Below are 26720 nucleotides of genomic sequence, written 5' to 3' on the forward strand. Positions count from 1 at the left end.
ATGAGGGCCAGATCATTCGCTTTCTGGGTGATCGAAGGAACACAACTTATCTACCGGTTATCAACAACTTATCTACAAGGGTGTATTGTTTTAAGGGACTTGGATGGCAGGTGTCAGGCAAAACAGCTTTCTGCTTGTTGGTCAAAAACAAGCAGTGCCCTCTGCTAAACCCACTAAAGCAAGTGAGAAGCACAGGTGAAAGGTCATCTAAGTGATAAGACAATCTAATGCCATAGCATTGCCTTACACCAGTCTCGGTACTTTCAGGTGAGATAGTGACTGCAATAATCCCTGGGTTTCTCATTCGAAACATTGACGACGGCGCGGCCAATGTGTATAACAGCCCCGACGCTCTGTCTACACATTAATACTCTTAGCTTGGACTCTTGGAACTTTACAATGTTTTGAAACTTTTGGAACTTACTTTAATATAATTGAGAAATATTAAATTACTATACACCTTTTTAACTTTGATTAAAAATGTTCATGTTCGGCTTGTTTACGGAAGAGAGAGGCAAACACCTGTTCAAATGAGCTATCTAGCATCTCCAATCACCAGTGTGTAACGGAGGGACGTCTAGAATGCCTTATAGAACCGTATCGCAAGTGAGAATCGATTCCCGTTTAGATAGAGTATTTGTCTGTTTTGGCTGTCAGTATATGTCTGAACATAAGGTTCTTGGATATTAAAAGGAGTAGGTTACCTAAGCTAGTACATCTTGGACAAGGTACAGTACGTACCTCTATTCATAAATGGTCTAAATGTACAATGGAAAATGTAGAATTAGACTTACCTATGAGTAGAAGGGTTCCAACTGCTAAACCACCACCTATTTCAAGAATTAAAAATATTACAAATAGGTCGATTTTGACAACACCATATAATTTACAGATAACCACGTGTAGCATAGACCTGACATGCAAGGTGATTCCTCAAGAAAGCAGGGGGACCATGATTTGGGTGGATTTTCACAACATTTCATCCATAGAATGTTCTTTGGAGGAGGACTGATTGTTAAAATATGTTTTGTCAAATATAGAGAACTAATATTAGCATATTTTACATTTTGTCCTTACATGGGCCTGTTAACTGTTTCATATGTAGGCCTTAAAAATAAAAAAAAAAAAAAATACTGCTTGCTCTGTGGTCCCACAGGGAGAGCAGGCTTTTGATCCAGCTCTAGCTAATCAAGCTCATTGTTGAATAAGTGTTGACTGGAACAAAAACCTGCAAACAAGTTACGAGTGCCCAGTACCATGACTGACGAATACTCCAGAGCCAGCTGACAACCATTACTATGGCGTGAAGGTGTGCCGGTTGTTTCAAATGGGGCACACGAATTATTGTTGACGTTACATGAATGTTATAGTAAATAACGTGAAGCTAGCCGGCTACCTTCATGCGACTCAGTGGTTGAAGACATGCAATTGAATAGTGACAACATTCCTTTAAAACTAACTAAATTAAAACAATTATTATTGTTAGTTTAATCAATCAGAAAAAGCAAAACTCGCGGACACATTCGTGGCAGACTGACCAATCACGTAGTCGAGAGATGTGACACCAGTCGAAACAATAAGTTGCCCGTTTTGAATCGAAGGTCTTGTGCCAGGTATTGAAACTAGTTTGCTTCGTGATTTCTTCTGAAAACTGGTGGTATTGCACGGTAAACGGTCCGCGGTGGGTTTACCACGCTCATCTTGGGGGCCGCCATGCTTTTTCCCCGTGGTGACGAATGCTGATGTTTTGAATTACATCAACCCAATCAGAGCTGGGATTGCTCAGTCGCTACCAATCACAGAAGCAGTTGTTAGGTAGCGTGTCTGTGTGAGGGCAGCTTCCGTAGCTGTCGGCGCTGGATAGCGGTGAGTTGATTATCCAAGATGACAAATGCATGTTTTAAATGTCTATTACCATTTAGTGAACGTATTTTGCTGAATAGGAAGCTGCGATTCTGTGAAATAAAGACATAACTCCGATTTACAACAAACTGATGGTTAGGAAACTCGAACATGCAGATGGGGTTCTGTTTGTGAGTTGCCTTTGTTTTGCCCAGTCTTCAACCTTACAAAACTATTACAGCTTTGTTTATCTTTTAGATTAGGTTACACTAATGTCTTTGAAATACAATATCCCAGCCTGCCAGCCCATTTTGCATTCTAGTGAATACGGTCATCGGTCTGCAATGTGGATAGACACTTAGCTTTCAAATGACACACATGTAGACTATTCGGAGACTAGAAAGTAGCAGACTATGACCTTCAAACGTAGGCTTTTATAGATCTATAATATTTGATTTGCATAAATATTGCATATAGCCCAGGGCTCTCCAACCCTGTTTCGGGAGAACGCCGTCCTGTAGGTTTTCGCTCCAACCTAATTTAGCCAACTGATTCTAATAGTTGGCTGCTTAATAAACCAGGTTAGTTGCAACTGGGGGTTGAAACAAAACCTACAGGAGGGTAGCTCTCCGGGAACAGTGTTGGAGCAAAAACCTACAGGAAGCTCTCCGGGAACAGTGTTGGAGCAAAACCTACAGGAGGGTAGCTCTCCAGTGTTGGGAACAGTGTTGGAGAGTCCTGATCCAGCCTAACAAAGATTTAAATCTATGTTTTATCATATCTGTTATGAAATCAGCCAAATGCATGTTGCAATCACTTTATTTTACTAGGCAAGTCAGTTAAAAACACATTCTTATTTTCAATGACGGCCTAGGAACAGTGGGTTAACTGCCTGTTCAGGGGCAGAACGACAGATTTGTACCTTGTCAGCTGGGGATTTGAACTTGCAACCTTTTTCGGTTACTAGCCCAATGCTCTAACCACTAGGCTACCCTGCCGCCCACATGTTGCTCTAATCATCAGAAAGAATCCCTTTGTCATCTCTTGCTATATTTTAAAGAGGCTGCTCAAAGCCTCAAACCAAAAGTCCCCCTTTCAGACCTCATGCCAATGAGTATTTTGTGATACATAAGCTAGTAAAGTTCTCTCTTTTTTTATTTTTCTCAACCTTTGCAAGGTTACCCTTACTGATGCCTGGACAGTCATTTGCTCAAGAACCTAAAATTACATGAAGTTAAATGCGTGCATGTGTAACATCACAACTGAATTTATTCATCTTAAAGTGATTATTTGAACTATTGACATTATGTTTATCATGTTCACAACCACTTTACTACTTAAAGATACTGATGTGGCCCCTCTGCTTGCTGCCTACATCAGCCAGCAAATGAGATACGTTTCTGGTCATGTGACCTTGGGGCAGAGCCATGGCGATGCCAGGACTTAATTAGTGAGGTGCAACGTCTACACATATAAATGCAGCCTAATGTGTAGAACTGACACAATTTCCTATTCTACATGACATAAAAAAACATGCCTGTGACAAGACACTAATTTGCTGAGCAGGTGTGGGGTGGTGGAAGGGGTTAAATCTAGCATGACGGGGTGGGGTTGGGAGGAGTGGCTATATGTTTCCAGTCGGCCACAGTTTGAACTGAAGTTTGGGGATTGTAACATTAGTCTTCAGATTAGCCTTTGTCTTTGTCTCTCAGGCTGCTTTCCTAATTAGACTCAGTGTTGTCAAACAAGGAGCTGTTGGACAGTCTGATGAAGGAGACTAGTCTTTGTTAACCTCTGTCTCTCTCATACTGTGACTCCAGTCATCTCAGGTCAGGGTCTGACCCCTTGCAGAGGGAATACAGACGGAGTCTCAGCTAACTTTCCTGTCACACAGACCCAATACTATAAAACAGAGGTACAGTAGCTCCTGGTAGAATTTGTCCTAAGACACCGATCTGGGATCAGTTAACCTTCCCAAATCAAAACCATACCCATTATGAGGGAAACCGTAAAACTTTAGACCAGTGTCTATGGGAAACTTCATCCTACTCCAGAGCCTGTGAGCACTGCAAGAGAAGAGGCGTGCCTCTCATAGGGAGCTGTATGTGTGGTGGGTTAAGATGAGAGAGACTTACAGCTCAGTAAGGATGCTGTTATGCTCTAGACTAGAAGTGATGGCCCAACTGCTCACTTTACAAAATGCTCTTAGCAGAGGCAGTCCTGTTGTTGTGACAGCGCTTTGAGGTAAACATGGGCTGACAGGAGACACGGGGAATATAGCCAGGCCTTCTACTGACAACACAGGGCATTGTGCAAGACCCACAAGAGGTAGGCTGGATCTAAGAGACATCTAAAAATGAAAACGCTAAAATAATTGACTGTTTAATGTATAATAATAAGGGTATTACCAGGGGTGAGGATATAGTGTCAAGTTTCATCACTATTGAATTGTAGGAGAGGACAATGTCACTGGGAAAATCAACCCTTATTATTATTATTATTTATTTATTTATCCTCTTTTTATCTTGTCTCATCATCGCTGCAACTCCCCACCGGGCTCGGGAGGCCAAGGTTGAGCCATGTGTCCTCCAAAACATGACCTGTCAAACTGCGCTTCCTAACACCCGCACCAATGTGTCGGAGGAAACACAGTTCAACTGACGACCGAGGTCAGCCTGCAGGCACCCGGCCCGCCATAAGGAGTCGCTTGAGCGTGATGAGCCAAGTAAAGCCCCACTCCGGCCAAACCCTCCCCTAACCCGGATGACACTGGGCCAATTGTGCGCCGCCCTATGGGACTCCTGATCACGGCCGGTTGTGATACCGCCCGGAATCGAACCCGTGTCTGTAGCACTGCGATGCATTGCCTTAGACCGCTGCTCCACTCGGGAGGCATAAATCAACCCATTTTGAAGTGAATAATTCCACCACGTCTAAATTCCCAATTCAACCCCAGGGCCTACTGTATGTGGCCTACTGTATGTGACCTACTGTATGTGACCTACTGTATGTGACCTACTGTATGTGGCCTACTGTATGTGACCTACTGTATGTGACCTACTGTATGTGACCTACTGTATGTGACCTACTGTATGTGGCCTACTGTATGTGACCTACTGTATGTGACCTACTGTATGTGACCTACTGTATGTGACCTACTGTATGTGGCCTACTGTATGTGACCTACTGTATGTGACCTACTGTATGTGACCTACTGTATGTGGCCTACTGTATGTGGCCTTACAGGTCAATGTGTGGCAGTAGTATCAACATGACTGCCAGTATTTCTAAAAATAACATCTTTCCCTCTTTTGAATGTCATCCGTCCCTGTGTATTATTTATATTATATCAGTTTTATCCATCAGTGTATCTGATTGGGCCATATAATGCAGGCAGTCATAACATGTCAGCCTCTTCCGCTGTATATTGTTCTGGTTTCTCCAGTCTTATTCCGCTATAGCGCTAGCTGTGTGTCACTGGGAGAGGGAATAGAATGGCTGTGACTAGAGGGGAAGTCAGATCTCCATCAATGTACTCCATGTTTGTTTGAGTAGCGTTGAAAGGAAAGAAATGTTCTTAGGGTAAATGGACAATTAGTGGGGCTAGGTTTTTCTTCAGGCCGTTTTATTTTTTACTTTTTTCCAATAGCAATTTTTTTTCAAAATGTCTATATTTTTGGCTTTCTTTGAATTTTCAACAGCTGCCGAAAGTGAATAATTTACAATGACTAGGTCTATATTAGTGAATGTTTAGGCTATATTGCAAATCATACGTCTATAAATACTGTACATGTCCAGCTCACAATATGGCCTGATACGCATAGACCTATTCTTCTGACATGATGGGTGGGGGGACGTTAGCTGGTGGGTGGGGGGTGGGGGGGGCGGGTGCTCTGTTGAGGTGTCTGAGTCATTGGCATGAACACTGACCTAATTGTGAAAGCAATACAAGACCCCGATAAGATCAGTCCACTCTCTCAACACGCCCAGCACCGCACACACCAGCCAGCGGCCAATACAAAAAGATTAGTCACCAGTATTCTATTCCGTGTCATTGTATGGGGACATGGGCCCAGCAGCCCCAGACACGTCCGTTTCAATTCAAAGCAGTGTATTCATATCACTAGACTGTTATTTGCTCTGGGCTGACCCATTGATTGCTGGCTCTAAGTCTCTGACTCCTCAAATAGGCACCCTGCTCAGCTGTTTGGCGGCTGGGTTGCTGCTAGCAACAATGAAAAGAGCAATGTGGAGATCAGTCTGTTCAATCATCTCTGTGTTCAGGAACAGGGAGAGGGGGCTAGATGGCTACATTGTAAGGCTGTGACTTGTGATTTGTTTTGCATCTGTCACTCTCGGTCCAGACAGGTGTCTGTTTCTAAAACAGTAGGATTAGCTCTGATTGTGCTGATAGTTGCACACAGATCCCTGGTCAGTCCCCCTTTAAAACTCACATTAAGATCAAATCGAGCTTTAGCACCCACCCTTCCACTGCCTTCTGCTGCCCAGAGAGGGACATCAGAGGTGGATTCATTCCCTCCCCATCTGGGGTCCACAGGGAGAAGCACCATCTCTGACATGGGGTCTGTAAGCCTCTTAGCCCTCCAGTGGCCCAGCCCTCTTTCAGCCCATGTTTTCCTAATGTGGGCTTGTAAAGAGAGCAAGGGCCTTGTAGACTGTTTGAATTGGGACTCCCTTTGTGCTCTAATAGACTGGTCATGTTTGATAATGACTGCCTTCGTAGAGTGAAACCTTTTTCTCTGATTTTATTAGATCCCCATTAGAGACAGCTAGTCTTCCTGGGGTCTGACACATAGGACTAACGAAAAATACATTACACACAGAAATACTTTACAATTGACATACATTTAAAACATTAACAAAGACATTACAGCCTTTTATATAAAACAACCTTGGAGACCAGGGGCGGTGATTCCAATGAGGAACCTACTGCAGTCCCTTGTGGATCAGGCGGTAGAGCATAGCGCTTGCAACGACAGGGTTGTGGGTTCGATTCCCATGGGGGACCAGTAGGAAAATGTATTATGTACTCACTACTGTAAGTCGCTCTGCAGAAGACCGTCTGCTAAATGGTTCTGGTTCTGATATCCCTATTCCTCTGTTAGAAGCCCCCTTCTTACTGACTGGTAATGATATAGGCCTTGGTCTATTTAGGCCTAGTTTTGGTTGTATGATTGTTTTTAGTGTCATACTGTGCTCCATGTTGACTCTTGTATCCAGTCATACAACTTAATTACATTTGTCAACTGTATGTAAATTCTGCTGCTTGTGATTCCTGAACTATTGTCTGAATGTTGTCCCCCAGTCAGTGATCATAGAGGTAAAAGACACCCAATGGGGCTTTTCTATTCACTGGTGGATTTGGGATCCCCTGTATTGCGCCCGCTGTCGCTGGGAGCCATGTGACTGTAGGAGGCCGGCGGGTGACTGTAGGAGGCCGGCGGGTGACTGTAGGAGGCCGGCGGGTGACTGTAGGAGGCCGGGGGGTGACTGTAGGAGGCCGGCGGGTGACTGTAGGAGGCCGCGGGTGACTGTAGGAGGCCGGGGTCGGGTCTGTGGAGCTGGGAGCCATGTGACTGTAGGAGGCCGGCGGGTGACTGTAGGAGGCCGGCGGGTGACTGTAGGAGGCCGGGTGCTGTCGCTGACTGGGAGCCATGTGACTGTAGGAGGCCGGCGGGTGACTGTAGGAGGCCGGCGGGTCTGAGGGATCCCCTGTAATTGCGCGAGGCCTGGGAGCCATGTGACTGTAGGAGGCCAGCGGGTGACTGTAGGAGGCCGGGCGGGTGACTGTAGAGGCCAGCGGGTGACTGTAGGAGGTGACTGTAGGAGGCCGGCGGGTGACTGAGGAGGATCGGGTGACTTTGGGAGACTGGGCGGGTGACTAGGAGGCCGGCGGGTGACTGTAGGAGGCCGGGTGACTTGACTGTAGGAGGCCGGCGGGTGACTGTAGGAGGCGGGTGACTTTGGGAGGAGGCGGCGGGTGACTGTAGGAGGGCGGGTGACTGTGGGAGGCCGGCGGGTGACTGTAGGAGGCCGGCGGGGACTGAGGAGGGCGGCGGGTGACTGCAGGGAGTGACTGTAGGAGGTGCGGGTGACTGTAGGAGGCCGGCGGGTGACTGTAGGAGGGCGGCGGGTGACTTTGGGAGGCCGGCGGGTGACTGTGGGGGAGGTGACTGTGGGAGGCCGGTGGGTGACTGTGGGAGGCCGGTGGGTGACTGTAGGAGGGGGCGGGTGACTGTGGGAGGCCGGCGGGTGACTGTGGGAGGCCGGCGGCTCTGTGAGCCTGTAGGAGGCCGGGCGGCCTGGGAGCCATGTGACTGTAGGAGTCCAGCTGACACAGATGGTTCCACCAGATGCTGCTACCACTCTTTGTTTTTCCAGGAACATATTTGGTGTGTAATCTTGATTAACAGACAGAGATTTAGAGTTTAATGTCCAGCTGAATGTCAACAGCTACCCCAAAGACATAGGCAGGGTATTATGGAGGAGATAGCCTAGTGGGGTTTGTCCTAGACCCACAGCCAGGGGGATCGCGGGGTAGAGATCCTATCAGATGTCTCTGGTGGTGTGTCCCAACTCATTCTCAATCCCAACGAGTTCCTTGTGTAATGTAACACACACACACCCCATGGGTGACAGAGACTGCCAGATAAAACCAGGTGGCTGCATGTGGCCTCTCTCTTGATATCAGTCACTGGTCGTGTGATCTTATTATGTTAAGACCCTAATCCCTACCTATGATGAATGCACACCGGAATGGAGGGATGAAATGAGAGATAATGAAGGATATAGGGGATTGTACACTGGTTTGGGGGGGATATGGCTGTGCGATGTTGAGTGGTTGTGATAGTCCTAAATGTTCTCTGATCCTTGATACTCCATGATAGGTGTTCAGAGGGCCCTCTGTACAGGCCCTTGATTTAGTCTGTTGTGGTGGGATTCAGTTCTACTCTAGGTTCCTAGAAGGACTGGACTGACCTGTAGGATTCACTTCTACTCTAGGTCCCTAGTAGGACTGGACTGACCTGTAGGACTCAGTTCTACTCTAGGTTCCTAGAAGGACTGGACTGACCTGTAGGATTCACTTCTACTCTAGGTCCCTAGTAGGACTGGACTGACCTGTAGGACTCAGTTCTACTCTAGGTTCCTAGTAGGACTGGACTGACCTGTAGGACTCAGTTCTACTCTAGGTTCCTAGTAGGACTGGACTGACCTGTGGGATTCACTTCTACTCTGGGTCCCTAGTAGGACTAGACTGACTGACTCTGGGTCCCTAGTAGGTAGGTCCCTCAGTTCACTTCTACTCTGGGTCCCTAGTAGGACTGGACTGACCTGTGGGATTCATTCAGTTCTACTGACCTGTAGGTTCCTAGGTTCCTAGAAGGAGATTCACTTCCCTAGGTTCTAGTAGGACTGGACTGACCTGTAGGACTCAGTTCTACTCTAGGTTCCTAGTAGGACTGGACTGTTCTACCTGTGGGATTCAGTTCTACTCTAGGTTCCTAGTAGGACTGGACTGACCTGTAGGACTCAGTTCTACTCTAGGTTCCTAGTAGGACTGGACTGACCTGTAGGACTCAGTCACTCAGGTTCCCTCTAGGTGGACTGACCTGTCGACTCAGGACTGACTGGACTGACCTGCAGGACTCAGTTCTACTCTAGGTTCTAGTAGGACTGGACTGACCTGTAGGACTCAGTTCTACTCTAGGTTCCTAGTAGGACTGGACTGACCTGTGGGATTCACTTCTACTCTGGGTCCCTAGTAGGACTGGACTGACCTGTGGGATTCAGTTCTACTCTAGGTTCCTAGTAGGACTGGACTGACCTGTGGGATTCAGTTCTACTCTAGGTTCCTAGTAGGACTGGACTGACCTGTGGGATTCAGTTCTACTCTAGGTTCCTAGTAGGACTGGACTGACCTGTAGGACTCAGTTCTACTCTAGGTTCCTAGTAGGACTGGACTGACCTGTAGGACTCAGTTCTACTCTAGGTTCCTAGAAGGACTGGACTGACCTGTGACCTGTAGGATTCAGGACTCTCTAGTAGGACTTCTACTCTAGGTTCCTAGTAGGACTGGACTGACCTGTAGGACTCAGTTCTACTCTAGGTTCCTAGAAGGACTGGACTGACCTGTAGGTTCTACTCTAGGTTCCTAGTAGGACTGGACTGACCTGTAGGACTCAGTACTCTAGGTTCCTAGTAGGACTGGACTGACCTGTAGGACTCAGTTCTACTCTAGGTTCCTAGTAGGACTGGACTGACCTGTTCCCAGTTCTACTCTAGGTTTATAAAGGACTTACTGTCATGTGTGCATTCATTCTACTCTAGGTTCCTAGTAGGACGAACCCACTACCTGGCGTTACTCTGCGTTCCTAGTAGGACTCTACCTGTAGGAGCTCAGTTCTAAGGACCTAGTAGGACTGGACTGACCTGTAGGACTCAGTTCTACTCTAGGTTCCTAGTAGGACTGGACTGACCTGTAGGACTCAGTTCTACTCTAGGTTCCTAGTAGGACTGGTCTGACCTGTGGATTCAGTTCTACTCTAGGTTCCTAGTAGGACTGGACTGACCTGTAGGACTCAGTTCTACTCTAGGTTCCTAGTAGGACTGGACTGACCTGTAGGACTCCAGACCTAGTAGGACTGGGACTGACCTGTAGGACTCAGTTCTACTCTAGGTTCCTAGTAGGACTGGACTGACCTGTAGGACTCAGTTCTACTCTAGGTCCCTAGTAGGACTGGACTGACCTGTAGGACTCAGTTCTACTCTACAGAAGGTTCCTAGAAGGACTGGACTGACCTGTAGGACTCAGTCTACTCTAGGTTCCTAGTAGGACTGGACTGACCTGTAGGACCAGGGGCTGCTATGATCAGAGAAGTGCACACAAACTGGGTTCACTGCTGTTTGTCAGACCCTTTTCTCTACTCTCCAATAAGAGCATATCTTCACAGTGACACACATTGAGAGACAATCACACACATTCACCACAGATTATTCCAGGACTCCTAGTGTAGAAGCAAAGACATGGCAGGGTGGAGGGATGAAACATGACCAGGATGTAGCGGTAGAGGCAGTGGTATATGCAGTAGGATGTAGGATAGAGGCAGTGGTATACCTGTAGGAGTAGGATGTAGGGATATAGGCACTGGACTATATGCAGCTATAGGATGTAGCGATAGAGGCAGTGGTATATGCAGTAGGATGTGGAGGATATAGGCAGTAGGGTATATGCAGTAGGATGAAGCGATAGAGGCAGTGGTATATGCAGTAGGATGTAGCGATAGAGGCAGGGTATATGCAGTAGGATGTAGGGATAGAGGCAGGGGTATATGCAGTAGGATGTAGGGATAGAGGCAGGGGTATATGCAGTAGGATGTAGGGATAGAGGCAGTGGTATATGCAGTAGGATGTAGGGATAGAGGCAGGGGTATATGCAGCAGGATGTAGGGATAGAGGCAGGGGTATATGCAGTAGGATGTAGGGATAGAGGCAGGGGTATATGCAGTAGGATGTAGGGATAGAGGCTGGCACTAGGGATAGGGATAGAGGCAGGGGTATATGCAGTAGGATGTAGGGATAGGCAGGGAGCAGGATGTAGGGCAGGGGTATATGCAGTAGGATGTAGGGATAGAGGCAGGGGTATATGCGGCAGGATGTAGGGATATAGGCAGGGGTATATGCAGTAGGATGTAGGGATAGAGGCAGTGGTATATGCAGGCAGGATGTAGGGATATAGGCAGGGGTATATGCAGCAGGGGTAGGGATAGAGGCAGGGTATATGTAGTAGGATGTAGATATAGGCAGGGGTATATGCAGCAGGGGTATATGCAGTAGGATGTAGGGATGCAGGCAGTATATGCAGCAGGGGTATATGCAGCAGGATGTAGGGATAGAGGCAGGGGTATATGCAGTAGGATGTAGGGATATAGGCAGGGGTATATGCAGATGTAGGGGTATATGCAGTAGGATGTAGGGATAGAGGCAGGGGTATATGCAGCAGGGGTATATGCAGTAGGATGTAGGGATAGAGGCAGGGGTATATGCAGTAGGGGTATAGGCAGTAGGATGTAGGGATATGAGGCAGGGGTATATGCAGTAGGATGTAGGGATAGAGGCAGGGGTATATGCAGCAGGTGTATATGCAGTAGGATGTAGGGATAGAGGCAGGGGTATATGCAGCAGGGGTATATGCAGTAGGATGTAGGGATAGAGGCAGGGGTATATGCAGTAGGATGTAGGGATAGAGGCAGGGGTATATGCAGCAGGGGTATATGCAGCAGGGGTATATGCAGTAGGCATGAAAGGTGGAGCAATATCAGCAATAGGATATGGATTCAGTTTGTATTTGGGGTGAGAGGTGGGAGAAGAGTATCGTGTGTGTGTTGAAAGGGACAGAGGGGTAATGGGATTAGGGTTAACGCCTTTCGCGGGCGCAGGGAGAGCCACCTGACACTCGGTCTGTTGGGGACCTGGGGATTGTGGGGGACGGGGTACAGGACGCGGGGGTCTAATCCATGTCCGTCTTTGGGAAGTCATTCCCAGAGCTCTGAGGATTTAGGGCTTTGGTTTCCGCTCTGCTAGCTTTGGTTAATAATGTTATTGGTGGGATGTGAGACATGGAGAGAAAGGGGGATGAATAGAGAGAAAGAGAGGAATTCATTACCCTGTGGTGGTCTTGCAGGACAGAGTCCTAAGCAAAAAAGCATGGTGTCTGAATATAACCAGGTTTGATATGATCTATAATGTAGCCTACACCTCTAAACCCTCCCCAGAACACATACACCTCTAAACCCTCCCCAGAACACATACACCTCTAAACCCTCCCCAGAACACATACATCTCTGAAACCCTCCCCAGAACACCTACACCTCTAAACCCTCCCCAGAACACCTACACCTCTAAACCCTCCCCAGAACACATACACCTCTAAACACTCCCCAGAACACATACACCTCCTAAACCCTTCCCATAACACCTACACCTCTAAACCCTCTCCAGAACACCTACACCTCTAAACCCTCCCCAGAACACATACACCTCTAAACCCTCCCCAGAACACCTACACCTCTAAACCCTCCCCAGAACACCTACACCTCTAAACCCTCCCCAGAACACATACACCTCTAAACCCTCCCCAGAACACATACACCTCTAAACCCTCCCCAGAACACATACACCTCTAAACCCTCCCCAGAACACCTACACCTCTAAACCCTCCCCAGAACACATACACCTCTAAACCCTCCCCAGAACACCTACACCTCTAAACCCTCCCCATAACACATACACCTCTAAACCCTCCCCAGAACACCTACACCTCTAAACCCTCCCCAGAACACCTACACCTTCAAACCCTCCCAGAACACCTACATCTCTAAACCCTCCCCAGAACACCTACATCTCTAAACCTCCCCAGAACACCTACACCTCTAAACCCTCCCCAGAACACCTACATCTCTAAACACTCCCCAGAACACATACACCTCTAAAACCTCCCCAGAACACATACACCTCTAAACCCTCCCCAGAACACATACACCTCTAAACCCTCCCCAGAACACATACACCTCTAAACCCTCCCCAGAACACCTACACCTCTAAACCCTCCCCAGAACACATACACCTCTAAACCCTCCCCAGAACACCTACACCTCTAAACCCTCCCCAGAACACCTACACCTCTAAGCCCTCCCCAGAACACATACACTAAACCCCTCCCAGAACACATACACCTCTAAACCCTCCCCAGAACACATACACCTCTAAACCCTCCACAGAACACCTACACCTTCAAACCCTCCCCAGAACACATACACCTCTAAACCCTCCCCAGAACACATACACCTCTAAACCCTCCCCAGAACACCTACACCTCTAAACCCTCCCCAGAACACCTACACCTCTAAACCCTCCCCAGAACACATACATCTCTAAACCCTCCCCAGAACACATACACCTCTAAACCCTCCCCAGAACACATACACCTCTAAACCCTCCCCAGAACACCTACACCTCTAAACTCTACCGTTCAAAGGTTTGGGGTCACTAAGAAATGTCCTTGTTTTTGAAAGAAAAGCACTTTTTTGTCCATTTAAAATAACATCAAATTAATCAGAAATGCAGTGTAGACATTGTTAATGTTATAAATGACTATTGTTGCTGGAAACGGCAGATTTAAAAAAAAAAATGAATATCTACATAGGCGTACAGAGGTCCATTATGGTGCAACCATCACTCACTCCTGTGTTCCAATGGCACGTTGTGTTAGCTAATCCAAGTTTATCATTTTAAAGGCTAATTGATCATTAGAAAACCATTTTGCAATTGTTAGCACAGCTGAAAACTGTTGTCCTGATCAAAGAAGCAATAAAACTGGCCTTCTTTAGACTAGTTGAGTATCTGTGCTTTTCAGCATAGAAAGAAATGTTTCTTTCAAAAACAAGGCCATTTCTTAGTGACCCCAGACTGTTGAACGGTATGTGGAAGTCATCCTCACCAGGGCTAGATCGGGGAAACATTAGATGTATTATCTCTACCATACCTTTTATCATGCAGTTGTTGTTTCTGTTTAAATGTCCCTTACGTTGGAAAAAAAGGGTATTTCAGTTTTTTTTGCGTGTGTGTAAAGATTGAGTCACTCTCCCCATCCGGCAGGTTGCGTTCTGAGTAAAAGTCAATACCCTGAGTGGTGCTGCGGTGTTTGTTCAGATGACACACTGTTGTGTGTGTGTGTGTGTGTGTGGCAGTCAACAAAGACTACGCGTTCCATTTCCATGGCTCCCACAGAACTGGATAACTGTCCTGAAGACCCTGGTCAACATGGCTGATGCAGGGAGGGACAGTGTTAGGGACTGATGCTGGTATGAAGCTGTACTGAAGACCCTGGTCAACATGGCTGATGCAGTGTTAGGGACTGATGCTGGTATGAAGCTGTACTGAAGACCCTGGTCAACATGGCTGATGCAGTGTTAGGGACTGATGCTGGTATGAAGCTGTACTGAAGACCCTGGTCAACATGGCTAGGGATGCAGTGTTAGGGACTGATGCTGGTATGAAGCAGTGTACTGAAGACCCTGGTCAACATGGCTGATGCAGATGCAGGGAGGGCAGTGTTAGGGACTGATGCTAGTATGAAGCTGTACTGAAGACCCTGGTCAACATGGCTGATGCAGGGAGGGCAGTGTTAGGGACTGATGCTAGTATGAAGCTGTCCTGAAGACCCTGGTCAACATGGCTGATGCAGGGAGAGCAGTGTTAGGGACTGATGCTGGTATGAAGCTGTACTGGAGACCCTGGTCAACATGGCTGATGCAGGAGGGCAGTGTTAGGAAGGACTGATGCTGGTATGAAGCTATACGGTAGACCCTGGTCAGCATGGCTGATGCAGTGTTAGGGACTAATGCTGGTATGAAGCTGTACTGTAGACCCTGGTCAACATGGCTGATGCAGTGTTAGGGACTAATGCTGGTATGAAGCTGTACTGAAGACCCTGGTCACCATGGCTGATGCAGTGTTAGGGACTGATGCTAGTATGAAGATGTACTGAAGACCCTGGTCAACATGGCTGATGCAGTGTTAGGGACTGATGCTAGTATGAAGCTGTACTGAAGACCCTGGTCAACATGGCTGATGCAGTGTTAGGGACTGATGCTAGTATGAAGATGTACTGTAGACCCTGGTCACCATGGCTGATGCAGTGTTAGGGACTGATGCTGGTATGAAGCTGTCCTGTAGACCCTGGTCAACATGGCTGATGCAGGGAGGGCAGTGTTAGCTGGGACTGATGCTGGTATGAAGCTGTCCTGAAGACCCTGGTCAACATGGCTGATGCAGGGAGGGGCAGTGTTCGGGACTGATGCTGGTATGAAGCTGTACTGAAGACCCTGGTCAACATGGCTGATGCAGTGTTAGGGACTGATGCTGGTATGAAGCTGTACTGTAGACCCCTGGTCAACATGGCTGATGCAGTGTTAGGGACTGATGCTGGTATGAAGCTGTACTGAAGACCCTGGTCAACATGGCTGATGCAGGGAGGGCAGTGTTAGGGACTGATGCTGGTATGAAGCTGTACTGAAGACCCTGGTCAACATGGCTGATGCAGGGAGGGCAGTGTTAGGGACTGATGCTGGTATGAAGCTGTACTGAAGACCCTGGTCAACATGGCTGATGCAGGGAGGGCAGTGTTAGGGACTGATGCTGGTATGAAGCTGTCCTGAAGACCCTGGTCAACATGGCTGATGCAGGGAGGGCAGTGTTAGGGACTGATGCTGGTATGAAGCTGTCCTGAAGACCCTGGTCAACATGGCTGATGCAGGGAGGGCAGTGTTAGGGACTGATGCTAGTATGCAGTGATAGGGACTGATGCTAGTATGAAGCTGTACTGTAGACCCTGGTCAGCATGGCTGATGCAGTGTTAGGGACTGATGCTAGTATGAAGCTGTACTGAAGACCCTGGTCAACATGGCTGATGCAGGGAGGGCAGTGTTAGGGACTGATGCTTGTATGAAGCTGTACTGAAGACCCTGGTCAACATGGCTGATGCAGGGAGGGCAGTGTTAGGGACTGATGCTGGTATGAAGCTGTACTGAAGACCCTGGTCAACGCGGACTGATGCAGGGAGGGCAGTGTTAGGGACTGATGCTAGTATGAAGCTGTCCTGTAGACCCTGGTCAGCATGGCTGATGCAGTGTTAGGGACTGATGCTGGTATGAAGCTGTACTGAAGACCCTGGTCAACATGGCTGATGCAGGGAGGGCAGTGTTAGGGACTGATGCTAGTATGAAGCTGTACTGTAGATCCTGGTCAACATGGCTGATGCAGTGTTAGGGACTGATGCTGGTATGAAGCTGTACTGAAGACCCTGGTCAGCATGGCTGATGCAGTGTTAGGGACTGATGCTAGTATGAAGCTGTACTGAAGACCCTGGTCAACATGGCTGATGCAGTGTTCGGGACTGATGCTAGTATGAAGCTGTACTGTAGACCCTGGTCAGCATGGCTGATGCAGTGTTAGGGACTGATGCTGGTATGAAGCTGTACTGTAGACCCTGGTCAAATTGGCTGATGCAGTGTTAGGGACTGATGCTGGTATGAAGCTGTACTGTAGATCCTGGTCAACATGGTTGATGCAGTGTTAGGACTGATGCTAGTATGAAGCTGTCCTGAAGACCCTGGTCACCATGGCTGATGCAGGAGGGCAGTGTTAGGGACTGATGCTGGTATGAAGCTGTACTGAAGACCCTGGTCAACATGGCTGATGCAGTGTTAGGGACTGATGCTAATATGAAGCTGTCCTGAAGACCCTGGTCAACATGGCTGATGCAGGGAGGGCAGTGTTAGGGACTGATGCTGGTATGAAGCTGTCCTGTAGACCCTGGTCAACATGGCTGATGCAGGGAGGGCAGTGTTGGGGACTGATGCTGTCCTGAAGACCCTGGTCAGCATGGCTGATGCAGGGAGGGCAGTGTTGGGGACTGATGCTGTCCTGAAGACCCTGGTCAACATGGCTGATGCAGGGAGGGCAGTGTTAGGGACTGATGCTGGTATGAAGCTGTACTGAAGACCCTGGTCAGCATGGCTGATGCAGTGTTAGGGACTGATGCTGGTATGAAGCTGTACTGTAGACCCTGGTCAACATGGCTGATGCAGTGTTAGGACTGATGCTGGTATGAAGATGTACTGAAGACCCTGGTCAACATGGCTGATGCAGTGTTAGGGACTGATGCTAGTATGAAGCTGTACTGAAGACCCTGGTCAACATGGCTGATGCAGTGTTAGCGACTGATGCTAGTATGAAGATGTACTGAAGACCCTGGTCACCATGGCTGATGCAGTGTTAGGGACTGATGCTGGTATGAAGCGGTCCTGTAGACCCTGGTCAACATGGCTGATGCAGGAGGGCAGTGTTAGGGACTGATGCTGGTATGAAGCTGTCCTGAAGACCCTGGTCAACATGGCTGATGCAGGGAGGGCAGTGTTAGGGACTGATGCTGGTATGAAGCTGTACTGAAGACCCTGGTCAACATGGCTGATGCAGTGTTAGGGACTGATGCTGGTATGAAGCTGTACTGTAGACCCTGGTCAACATGGCTGATGCAGTGTTAGGGACTGATGCTGGTATGAAGCTGTACTGAAGACCCTGGTCAACATGGCTGATGCAGGGAGGGCAGTGTTAGGGACTGATGCTGGTATGAAGCTGTACTGTAGACCCTGGTCAACATGGCTGATGCAGTGTTAGGGACTGATGCTGGTATGAAGCTGTCCTGAAGACCCTGGTCAACATGGCTGATGCAAGGAGGGCAGTGTTAGGGACTGATGCTGGTATGAAGCTGTACTGTAGACCCTGGTCAACATGGCTGATGCAGGGAGGGCAGTGTTAGGGACTGATGCTGGTATGAAGCTGTACTGTAGACCCTGGTCAACATGGCTGATGCAGGGAGGGCAGTGTTAGGGACTGATGCTGGTATGAAGCTGTCCTGAAGACCCTGGTCAACATGGCTGATGCAGGGAGGGCAGTGTTAGGGACTGATGCTAGTATGCAGTGATAGGGACTGATGCTAGTATGAAGCTGTACTGTAGACCCTGGTCAGCATGGCTGATGCAGTGTTAGGGACTGATGCTAGTATGAAGCTGTACTGAAGACCCTGGTCAACATGGCTGATGCAGTGTTAGGGACTGATGCTGGTATGAAGCTGTACTGAAGACCCTGGTCAGCATGGCTGATGCAGTGATAGGGACTGATGCTAGTATGAAGCTGCTAGGCTGGTATGTTTGTCCGTGATCTGCAAGGTGTCGATTGGTCAATCTCACACAGGGTCAAAGGTTAGGCTGGTTCTGTGGTGTCAACGGGCTGTAGAGCCCCTGAGAATGAAACACCAGGGAGTGTGACACTAGTCTGCACTGCACACTACTCCTAGAGCTGCTAATAGACTAGCTGCTGTGACAGCTCACCCCTCACCTGTCTGTCCCCTGAATGAAGCGCTGTAATGATGTGTGTTGTGTTTGTGTAGGTGGTGAGATGTTCCGCAGTGCGCTGGGGAAGACCTTGGGCTTCGTGGGATACACCATCCAGTACGGCTGCGTCGCCCACTGTGCCTTTGAGTACATCGGAGAGTTTGTTGCGGTGTGTAGGATACTTTTCTCTCTGTGGCCATGGTCTGTGAATTCCCAAGTAACAACTTCAATGCCTGTGAATTTACCCACAGTGCTCTGGTCCTTCTATGGAGCCCACCATCACAAGCCACGACGTTGTCTTCTCAGAACGGTTGAGTCGCCATCTCTGCAGAATCGAGAAGTGAGTTTTAGTTTTCAACTTGAAATTCTCAAAGTTGGTAAAGTAAAACGTAGTTTACTCTGAGTGGTGTCTTTTGCACCATAACCTCTTGATGTTCTCCCTGATATCTGTGAATTACATCACACCCCATTGATCCTGTCTTCTCTGTCTGCAGTGGTGATATAGTCATCGCTAAGAGTCCATTTGATCCACAAATGAACATCTGTAAAAGAGTCATCGGTTTGGAGGGAGACAAAGTCTGCACCAGTGGCCCCTCGGATGTCTTCAAGACCCACCAATACGTAAGTATTCATCAACAGTCATGTCCCAGGACTCTCAGCCACACGTAAAGTATTCATCAACAGTCATGTCCCAGGACTCTCAGCCACATGTAAAGTATTCATCAACAGTCATGTCCCAGGACTCTCAGCCACACGTAAAGTATTCATCAACAGTCCCAGGACTCTCAGCCACATGTAAAGTATTCATCAACAGTCATGTCCCAGGACTCTCAGCCACATGTAAAGTATTCATCAACAGTCATGCCCCAGGACTCTCAGCCACATGTAAAGTATTCATCAACAGTCATGCCCCAGGACTCTCAGCCACATGTAAAGTATTCATCAACAGTCATGTCCCAGGACTCTCAGCCACATGTAAAGTATTCATCAACAGTCATGTCCCAGGACTCTCAGCCACATGTAAAGTATTCATCAACAGTCATGTCCCAGGACTCTCAGCCACACGTAAAGTATTCATCAACAGTCATGTCCCAGGACTCTCAGCCACACGTAAAGTATTCATCAACAGTCATGTCCCAGGACTCTCAGCCACATGTAAAGTATTCATCAACAGTCCCAGGACTCTCAGCCACATGTAAAGTATTCATCAACAGTCATGTCCCAGGACTCTCAGCCACACGTAAAGTATTCATCAACAGTCCCAGGACTCTCAGCCACATGTAAAGTATTCATCAACAGTCCCAGGACTCTCAGCCACATGTAAAGTATTCATCAACAGTCATGTCACAGGACTCTCAGCCACACGTAAAGTATTCATCAACAGTCATGTCCCAGGACTCTCAGCCACATGTAAAGTATTCATCAACAGTCATGCCCCAGGACTCTCAGCCACACGTAAAGTATTCATCAACAGTCCCAGGACTCTCAGCCACATGTAAAGTATTCATCAACAGACATGCCCCAGGACTCTCAGCCACACGTAAAGTATTCATCAACAGTCATGTCCCAGGACTCTCAGCCACATGTAAAGTATTCATCAACAGTCATGTCCCAGGACTCTCAGCCACATGTAAAGTATTCATCAACAGTCATGCCCCAGGACTCTCAGCCACATGTAAAGTATTCATCAACAGTCCCAGGACTCTCAGCCACATGTAAAGTATTCATCAACAGTCATGCCCCAGGACTCTCAGCCACATGTAAAGTATTCATCAACAGTCATGTCCCAGGACTCTCAGCCACATGTAAAGTATTCATCAACAGTCCCAGGACTCTCAGCCACATGTAAAGTATTCTACCTTTAGTTTACCAGGTAAGAGTATTGAGAGCACATTTACAACAACGACCTGGAGAAGATTTTGACGAGGGCTTGACATGAGCCAGTAAAGCAATACATTCTGGATGAACGATTAAGCCTTGTCAAGACACTTCATGTTGTGTTTCAGATAGTCTCTCATTTCAGTCAATCATCTTCATAAGTAGCCAAACACCTGTGTCTTCAACTCAATCCCAGTGTGTTCTGGGTGTTTAGATTCCAGACCAGGCACATCCATCTTGTGTCGTCAGTCCAAATATCATCCTTTGACAGCGACTGTATTTCCTCAAAACCGTGGTTGTGGTGGAACCACTGTCATTGCATTCTTATTACTGCTCCCCCGGCCACGCCGCCCTCAGCCACCGCCCAGCCTGCCAATCTCTCTGAAGCCTGTTAGAGTTAGTGCCAACCGAGTGGACAGGTTGATGGGTGGGCTGAGGTGTTTGTGTTGTGTGTGTACACACTCTCACATGAACAGTGGACGTATAGGTGAATGTAACCACACACAGGATGTGCTGGTGTCATCCAGGAAATGAAAGAAACTAATTTTCCTCTGGGAACAGGTTTCATCTCTACACACAGGCAGTAAAGCTATATTGAACAGGTTTAATCTCTACACATATCTTGGTCAAGGTCTCAGCCTACAGATGTACTCTCTTAATTGGATCACTCTGTTGGCGTAGAAAATGCATACATGTTGTGTATTCAAGTTTTAAAACGTATTCTAATGTTTGCTATTCACACTTTAAAATGTCAGACCTTGATTTACCCTTATTTAAAATGTATCAACCCATACAAAAATGTCCATTCATTTTAATCCACATAATAGTCCACATTTCCTGTTACTGCAGGATTATTTCCCTGCCGTGAGAAACTGGTCAAATTAAGATGGCAGATCGGTACCTCTGAAATGTGTCTCAGTGCAAGACATAGGTCAACAATGCATAAGACCAGACCAATCTCTGTAGGATTTCCCCTGTCAAAACACACACCAAAATATCTGTCAACACAGTTGGTTGTGGTGTTAATGAAATAGAAGCCTTGTGTGACATAAGGCATCCCACCATGCATGTTTTTGTTTGTGTGCTATATGAGAGCCTGTCCTCACCTCCTCTTTCTTCTGACAGGCTGGCAGGTTCTTTCCTCCCACATTGATGATGAGGAGATGGACAAATTGGCTTGTCACCTCTTAGGAGTCTTTCCTACAGTATGTCTGCTGCATTGTCACAACAAAGACATTTGATCCATGATATGATGGTGGGTGTCTTTGAGAGAGACAGAGGGGGAGAGAGAGCCTTCAGAGTCTAAAGCTATCCCTCCATGTTAGACAAAACACAGTACCTCAATGATATTAGTCTAATGATCAGAGAGAGCATGGTGAGGCCTTAAACAACACTACCTCAATCATGTTATCTTAATGAGTGAAGCAGGTGAGGCCTGAAACAGCACTACCTCAATCATGTTATCTTAATGAGCGACGCATGGTGAGGCCTTAAACAGCACTACCTCAATCATGTTATCTTAATGAGTGAAGCAGGTGAAGAAACAGGGTGAGAGGCCTTAAACAGCACTACCTCAATCATGTTATCTTAATGAGCGAAGCAGGGTGAGGCAGGGTGAGGCCTTAAACAGCACTACCTCAGTCATGTTATCTTAATGAGCGACGCAGGGTGAGGCCTGAAACAGCACTACCTCAATCATGTTATCTTAATGAGGGTGAGGCCTTAAACAGCACTACCTCAAAGCAGGGTGAGGCCTTAAACAGCACTACCTCAATCATGTTATCTTTAATGCCTTAAACAGCACTACCTCAATCATGAAGCAGGGTGAGGCCTTAAACAGCACTACCTCAATCATGTTATCTTAATGAGCGACGCAGGGTGAGGCCTTAAACAGCACTACCTCAATCATGTTATCTTAATGAGCGACGCAGGGTGAGGCCTTAAACAGCACTACCTCAATCATGTTATCTTAATGAGCGAAGCAGGGTGAGGCCTTAAACAGCACTACCTCAATCATGTTATCTTAATGAGCGACGCATGGTGAGGCCTTAAACAGCACTACCTCAATCATGTTATCTTAATGAGCGAAGCAGGGTGAGGCCTTAAACAGCACTACCTCAATCATGTTATCTTAATGAGCGACGCATGGTGAGGCCTTAAACAGCACTACCTCAATCATGTTATCTTAATGAGCGAAGCAGGGTGAGGCCTTAAACAGCACTACCTCAATCATGTTATCTTAATGAGCGAAGCAGGGTGAGGCCTTAAACAGCACTACCTCAATCATGTTATCTTAATGAGCGAAGCAGGGTGAGGCCTTAAACAGCACTACCTCAATCATGTTATCTTAATGAGCGACTCAGGGTGAGGCCTTAAACAGCACTACCTCAATCATGTTATCTTAATGAGCGACTCAGGGTGAGGCCTGACCAGGCTGTTGGAACGGCAGACTTCACTATCCAGGTGAGCTCAGCTTTCCCACCTTGACACGTCTCTGACAGGTACACATAGCCTCGCCCCCACCCCTTCAACCACCCAACCACAGAACAGGTTCCATCACTCCCTCTGAGTCCCATCACAACACAGCCGCCAGGTTGAGTTGAGATACGCCACTCAACCCTAAACCCTAGCTGGGCACACAGTCTGACTGGATGACTGGGCTGGCTGGAAGTGTGTTGTGGAAAGTAACAATGTCTGTTGATTATGGTTTGGCTGAGCGCTCTCATTCTGTTCTGGTGACTCAGTGTAGGGAGTTGGGACAGGGCATGTCAGACTGGGAGCTTAGTGTCATGGAGAAGTAGGTAAACAGTTCATGAGGAGTGTTTGCTTCTCTGCCTGTCAATCATGCAGGTGCTTATCCTGACATCCTCTCTACCTTCACTCAACACTGGTGTGTGATCCATAAATGCGTTTTCAGAGACTGCTGTGGTTATGATGGCCTGCGGTGAGCTTGCAGGTGTTTAATCAGAGAAGAAGAGTTCCACCAACTATGACGGGGGGACAGAATTTGTCTACCTCGTTCCAATACCACCAGTATCATACCCCTAGGTAATAACCAGATCCATTTGAACATCCAGTGCAGGTAAAATGAAAGGAGAGGTTAGTTCTACCCTCTGGTTGTTAGGTTCAAGAGGAGAACGTCAGGGACATCCGTTTCTACAAATGATAGAGTCTGGCCTCTCTTTACACCATCCCAGTCATAATAAAATGTACGATTCTGACATGTGTTAACATGCAAGGTGATGTGTGAACCCTCGGTCTTTCACCACCATAATATACTGCAATAATAATATATGTTTCAGAGGAGTAACTTTGAAATGCCCCTGTCTGAGACTCCATGTGGAATGTTCTCTACAGGGTCATTAGTTTGATGCTCCGAATCAATCAGAGCTTTGGTGTTTGTGTGTCTGTGTATTTGTTGATCACTCTTGATTGACTCGCAGCAGATCGATCTAAATGTATTGACCTTGTTAGTAGTGGACAGAATGGAGTCTAGATCCTGAATAGAGTTGACCTATACCTTGATGTTGGATTAGTTAGGTAGTTCCTTCACTCTGTGGGCCCTAAGCTTTGACCACCACTAATGTATCCTACCTAGTGTTTGCTAAACTCTGAGGCAGTGTAATGGACTCAGATTAGACCTTCTGCTAGCCTAAAAAGCACTTTCAGTAACGTTTCTATGGAGACTTGAACCCGCTTTGAAACCAGAAGTAGTCTGAACCTGTGTTCAAGCAGCCGCCCCTTTGTGTCTCCTAAAACATAGATGAGCGTGCCTACCGACAGGGTCGTGTTGATGATATTACACCCTGACTTTCTGAGCAGGACAAAGGCAGTGAGTCAGTCTAAGATGGAGGCTGAGGCTGGAGCATAGCAGGGGCTTATGGTCCAGCAGATGACAAACGGCACCACGTTCTCTCTGGTCTCCGTGTGCTTGGGAGCAGCCATATGTTGCCATGCTACTGAGGGTAATGGTGGAATGCAGCAGGCTGACATATGCTTCTCAGATGACATTGGTTTGTGTCGTCGTTGTTCTCGGGGGCCGAGTTGTTTACCTCGTGTTAGGTCAATATGTCACTGCATCACGATTAGTGTCAGCTCATCTGGCTCATCCATGGAATATGAAACACAACACAATGCATAGGTTAATACTGCATAAGGATTCTGGATGTTGGGACGATTGCGATACGATGGACGCACACAATTGGAATCAAGACATCAGTGTTTGCGTGTGTCCCCCCCCTCTGATAATGTTCTCATCTGATTTCATCTCCCTCTCCTTTTCTCCCCAAGACCTTGTTCATTAAAAAAGTTAGGCAACACAAACACAGTTGCAGATTGTGATGCCCATTATGACAATATAATGTGTTGTTCATCCTGTCTTCACATATAGGAGGGACGAGGAACTTAATTAGGGCCTTGACAAGATTATTCTAGCAAAGTGATGAGATGAATCATAATTGGTGTCACTGTGATTAGCCGCTTCCGATTGGCCACCCCACTGGCAGCTCGGGCCTCACTAATGGAGACCAGTGGACGATTCAGACTGAAAATCTTCAGCCCTGGCCCCTCTCTCTCTCCCCCTCTATATCTCCCTTGGTAAAGGGGTTAGATCTCAGCCAACAGCCTAATGGCCTTTGAAGTCCCACTAAATCCCCCTGACCCTGCCCCCGTTACACATGACCCCTTGCTCCTATGACCGTCCGGGGCTAAAGGAGGACAGACCAGGGGTTGACGTTAAGTTGGGTTGAGGGAAAGTGGGGGTTCAGTTGGGCGAGGCGGCTGAGGTGGGCTCTCTTTACATAATGGTGGGTGGAGGGTGCTGGCGCTGTATTGTCTCACTCCTTCATGTAAACAAAGTTTAAAAGCTAGGTCAGGGAATCGTGTTGTTTACAGTATAACTGGCTGTTGCAGTCGTCATGGAACAAATTCAATATTTTCTATCGTTGTGTTTTTTCCCGTGTCATCCCGTGTGTGTGTGGTGGGTGTGTGTCTTGCTGTGGGTGTGTGTCTTGCTGTGGGTGTGTGTGCTGTGGTGTGTCTTGCTGTGGGTGTGTGTCTTGCTGTGGGTGTGTGTCTTACCGTGGGTGTGTCTTGCCGTGGGGTGTGTCTTGCCGTGGGGGTGTGTCTAGGTTCCAAAAGGGCACGTGTGGCTGGAAGGGGATAATCTTAGGAATTCCACAGACTCCAGGAGCTACGGCCCAGTTCCCCTATGCCCTGATTCGAGGCCGTGTCTGCTTAAAGGTAAGGAGGGGAACATCGCAGGACCCATCTCACATTCATTTGAACCTTTAGAGTTAGTATAATGGTCTGCATAAAGAGTTAGTAGAATGCTCTGTCTGTATAGAGAGAAATCTGTGCCACGTTTATTTATATCACAGCCTCCTTTTGTCTTTTTGCCCATGGCCATGGTGAAATATGAAATGCCTTGCACTGAAATTGATTGTAGGTTTTGCTTGCCTGGATTCAAAATATTCCTTATTCCCATTCTGTGGCAAGTTGAGTAAATGTAAACACTCAAACAAGTTGGAAGTTCAAGACAGATCTGTCTCGTAGACCAAGGCCTGGGCTATTGTCTAGCTGTCCATTCTGCTGTGTTGTCATGTCACTGGATGTCATAGCAACCATGACCCTGGAAACAGGTCAGACAACCTTCTGTCCGTTTGACTGACAGCAGCCGTCCACTGGGGCCCAATGACGAGACCTGACGACAGTTTTATGAAGTCTCATACATCATTTAAATCCACGCTACCAAGCGTATCCAGGAAGTGAGGATGTTGGAATAGTCATGATAAACACATTATGTAATGGATAAATGTTGTTTGTTCTTCTTTACGAGAGCCCTATAGTACCCTTTTAACCCAACGCCTTCTGTCTTCTGCTTTGTTTGTTTTGGTGATTTTCTCTTCCAGCTCTGGCCTCTACATCATGTTGGTGCCTCAACCAAAGTCCCACAGGACGAGTCGTAAAAGGAGTGACTGAGTCTACTGATCTGTGTACATGCATCATTTTGTAATATTTTCTAATTAA

The 26720-nt window shown here is 47.4% G+C and overlaps 1 long non-coding RNA gene and 2 pseudogenes across 3 annotated transcripts in view; 1 reads left to right on the plus strand and 2 right to left on the minus strand.

Annotated features, from left to right (window-relative positions):
* LOC127928763 (elongator complex protein 4-like) overlaps positions 1–3271 on the minus strand; it is a 45306-nt pseudogene extending 42035 nt beyond the window's left edge.
* On the plus strand, positions 1814–26720 carry LOC127928761 (mitochondrial inner membrane protease subunit 1-like; annotated as a pseudogene).
* Positions 21818–26720, minus strand: part of LOC127928762 (uncharacterized) — an 89837-nt gene continuing 84934 nt past the window's right edge. The window contains exons 6-7 of one of the 3 annotated variants that reach the window (XR_008132095.1): positions 22648–23079; positions 21818–22197 (exon numbers count right to left, since the gene is read on the minus strand). This is a non-coding gene — a long non-coding RNA (uncharacterized LOC127928762). Of the gene's footprint in view, positions 22198–22528; positions 23080–26720 lie in introns of those variants that run through there. The other 2 variants (XR_008132094.1, XR_008132096.1) reach the window with 2 other exon arrangements.

The sequence above is a fragment of the Oncorhynchus keta genome, unplaced genomic scaffold, assembly GCF_023373465.1.
Source record: "Oncorhynchus keta strain PuntledgeMale-10-30-2019 unplaced genomic scaffold, Oket_V2 Un_scaffold_3710_pilon_pilon, whole genome shotgun sequence".
In the NCBI taxonomy this organism is placed as follows: domain Eukaryota; kingdom Metazoa; phylum Chordata; class Actinopteri; order Salmoniformes; family Salmonidae; genus Oncorhynchus; species Oncorhynchus keta.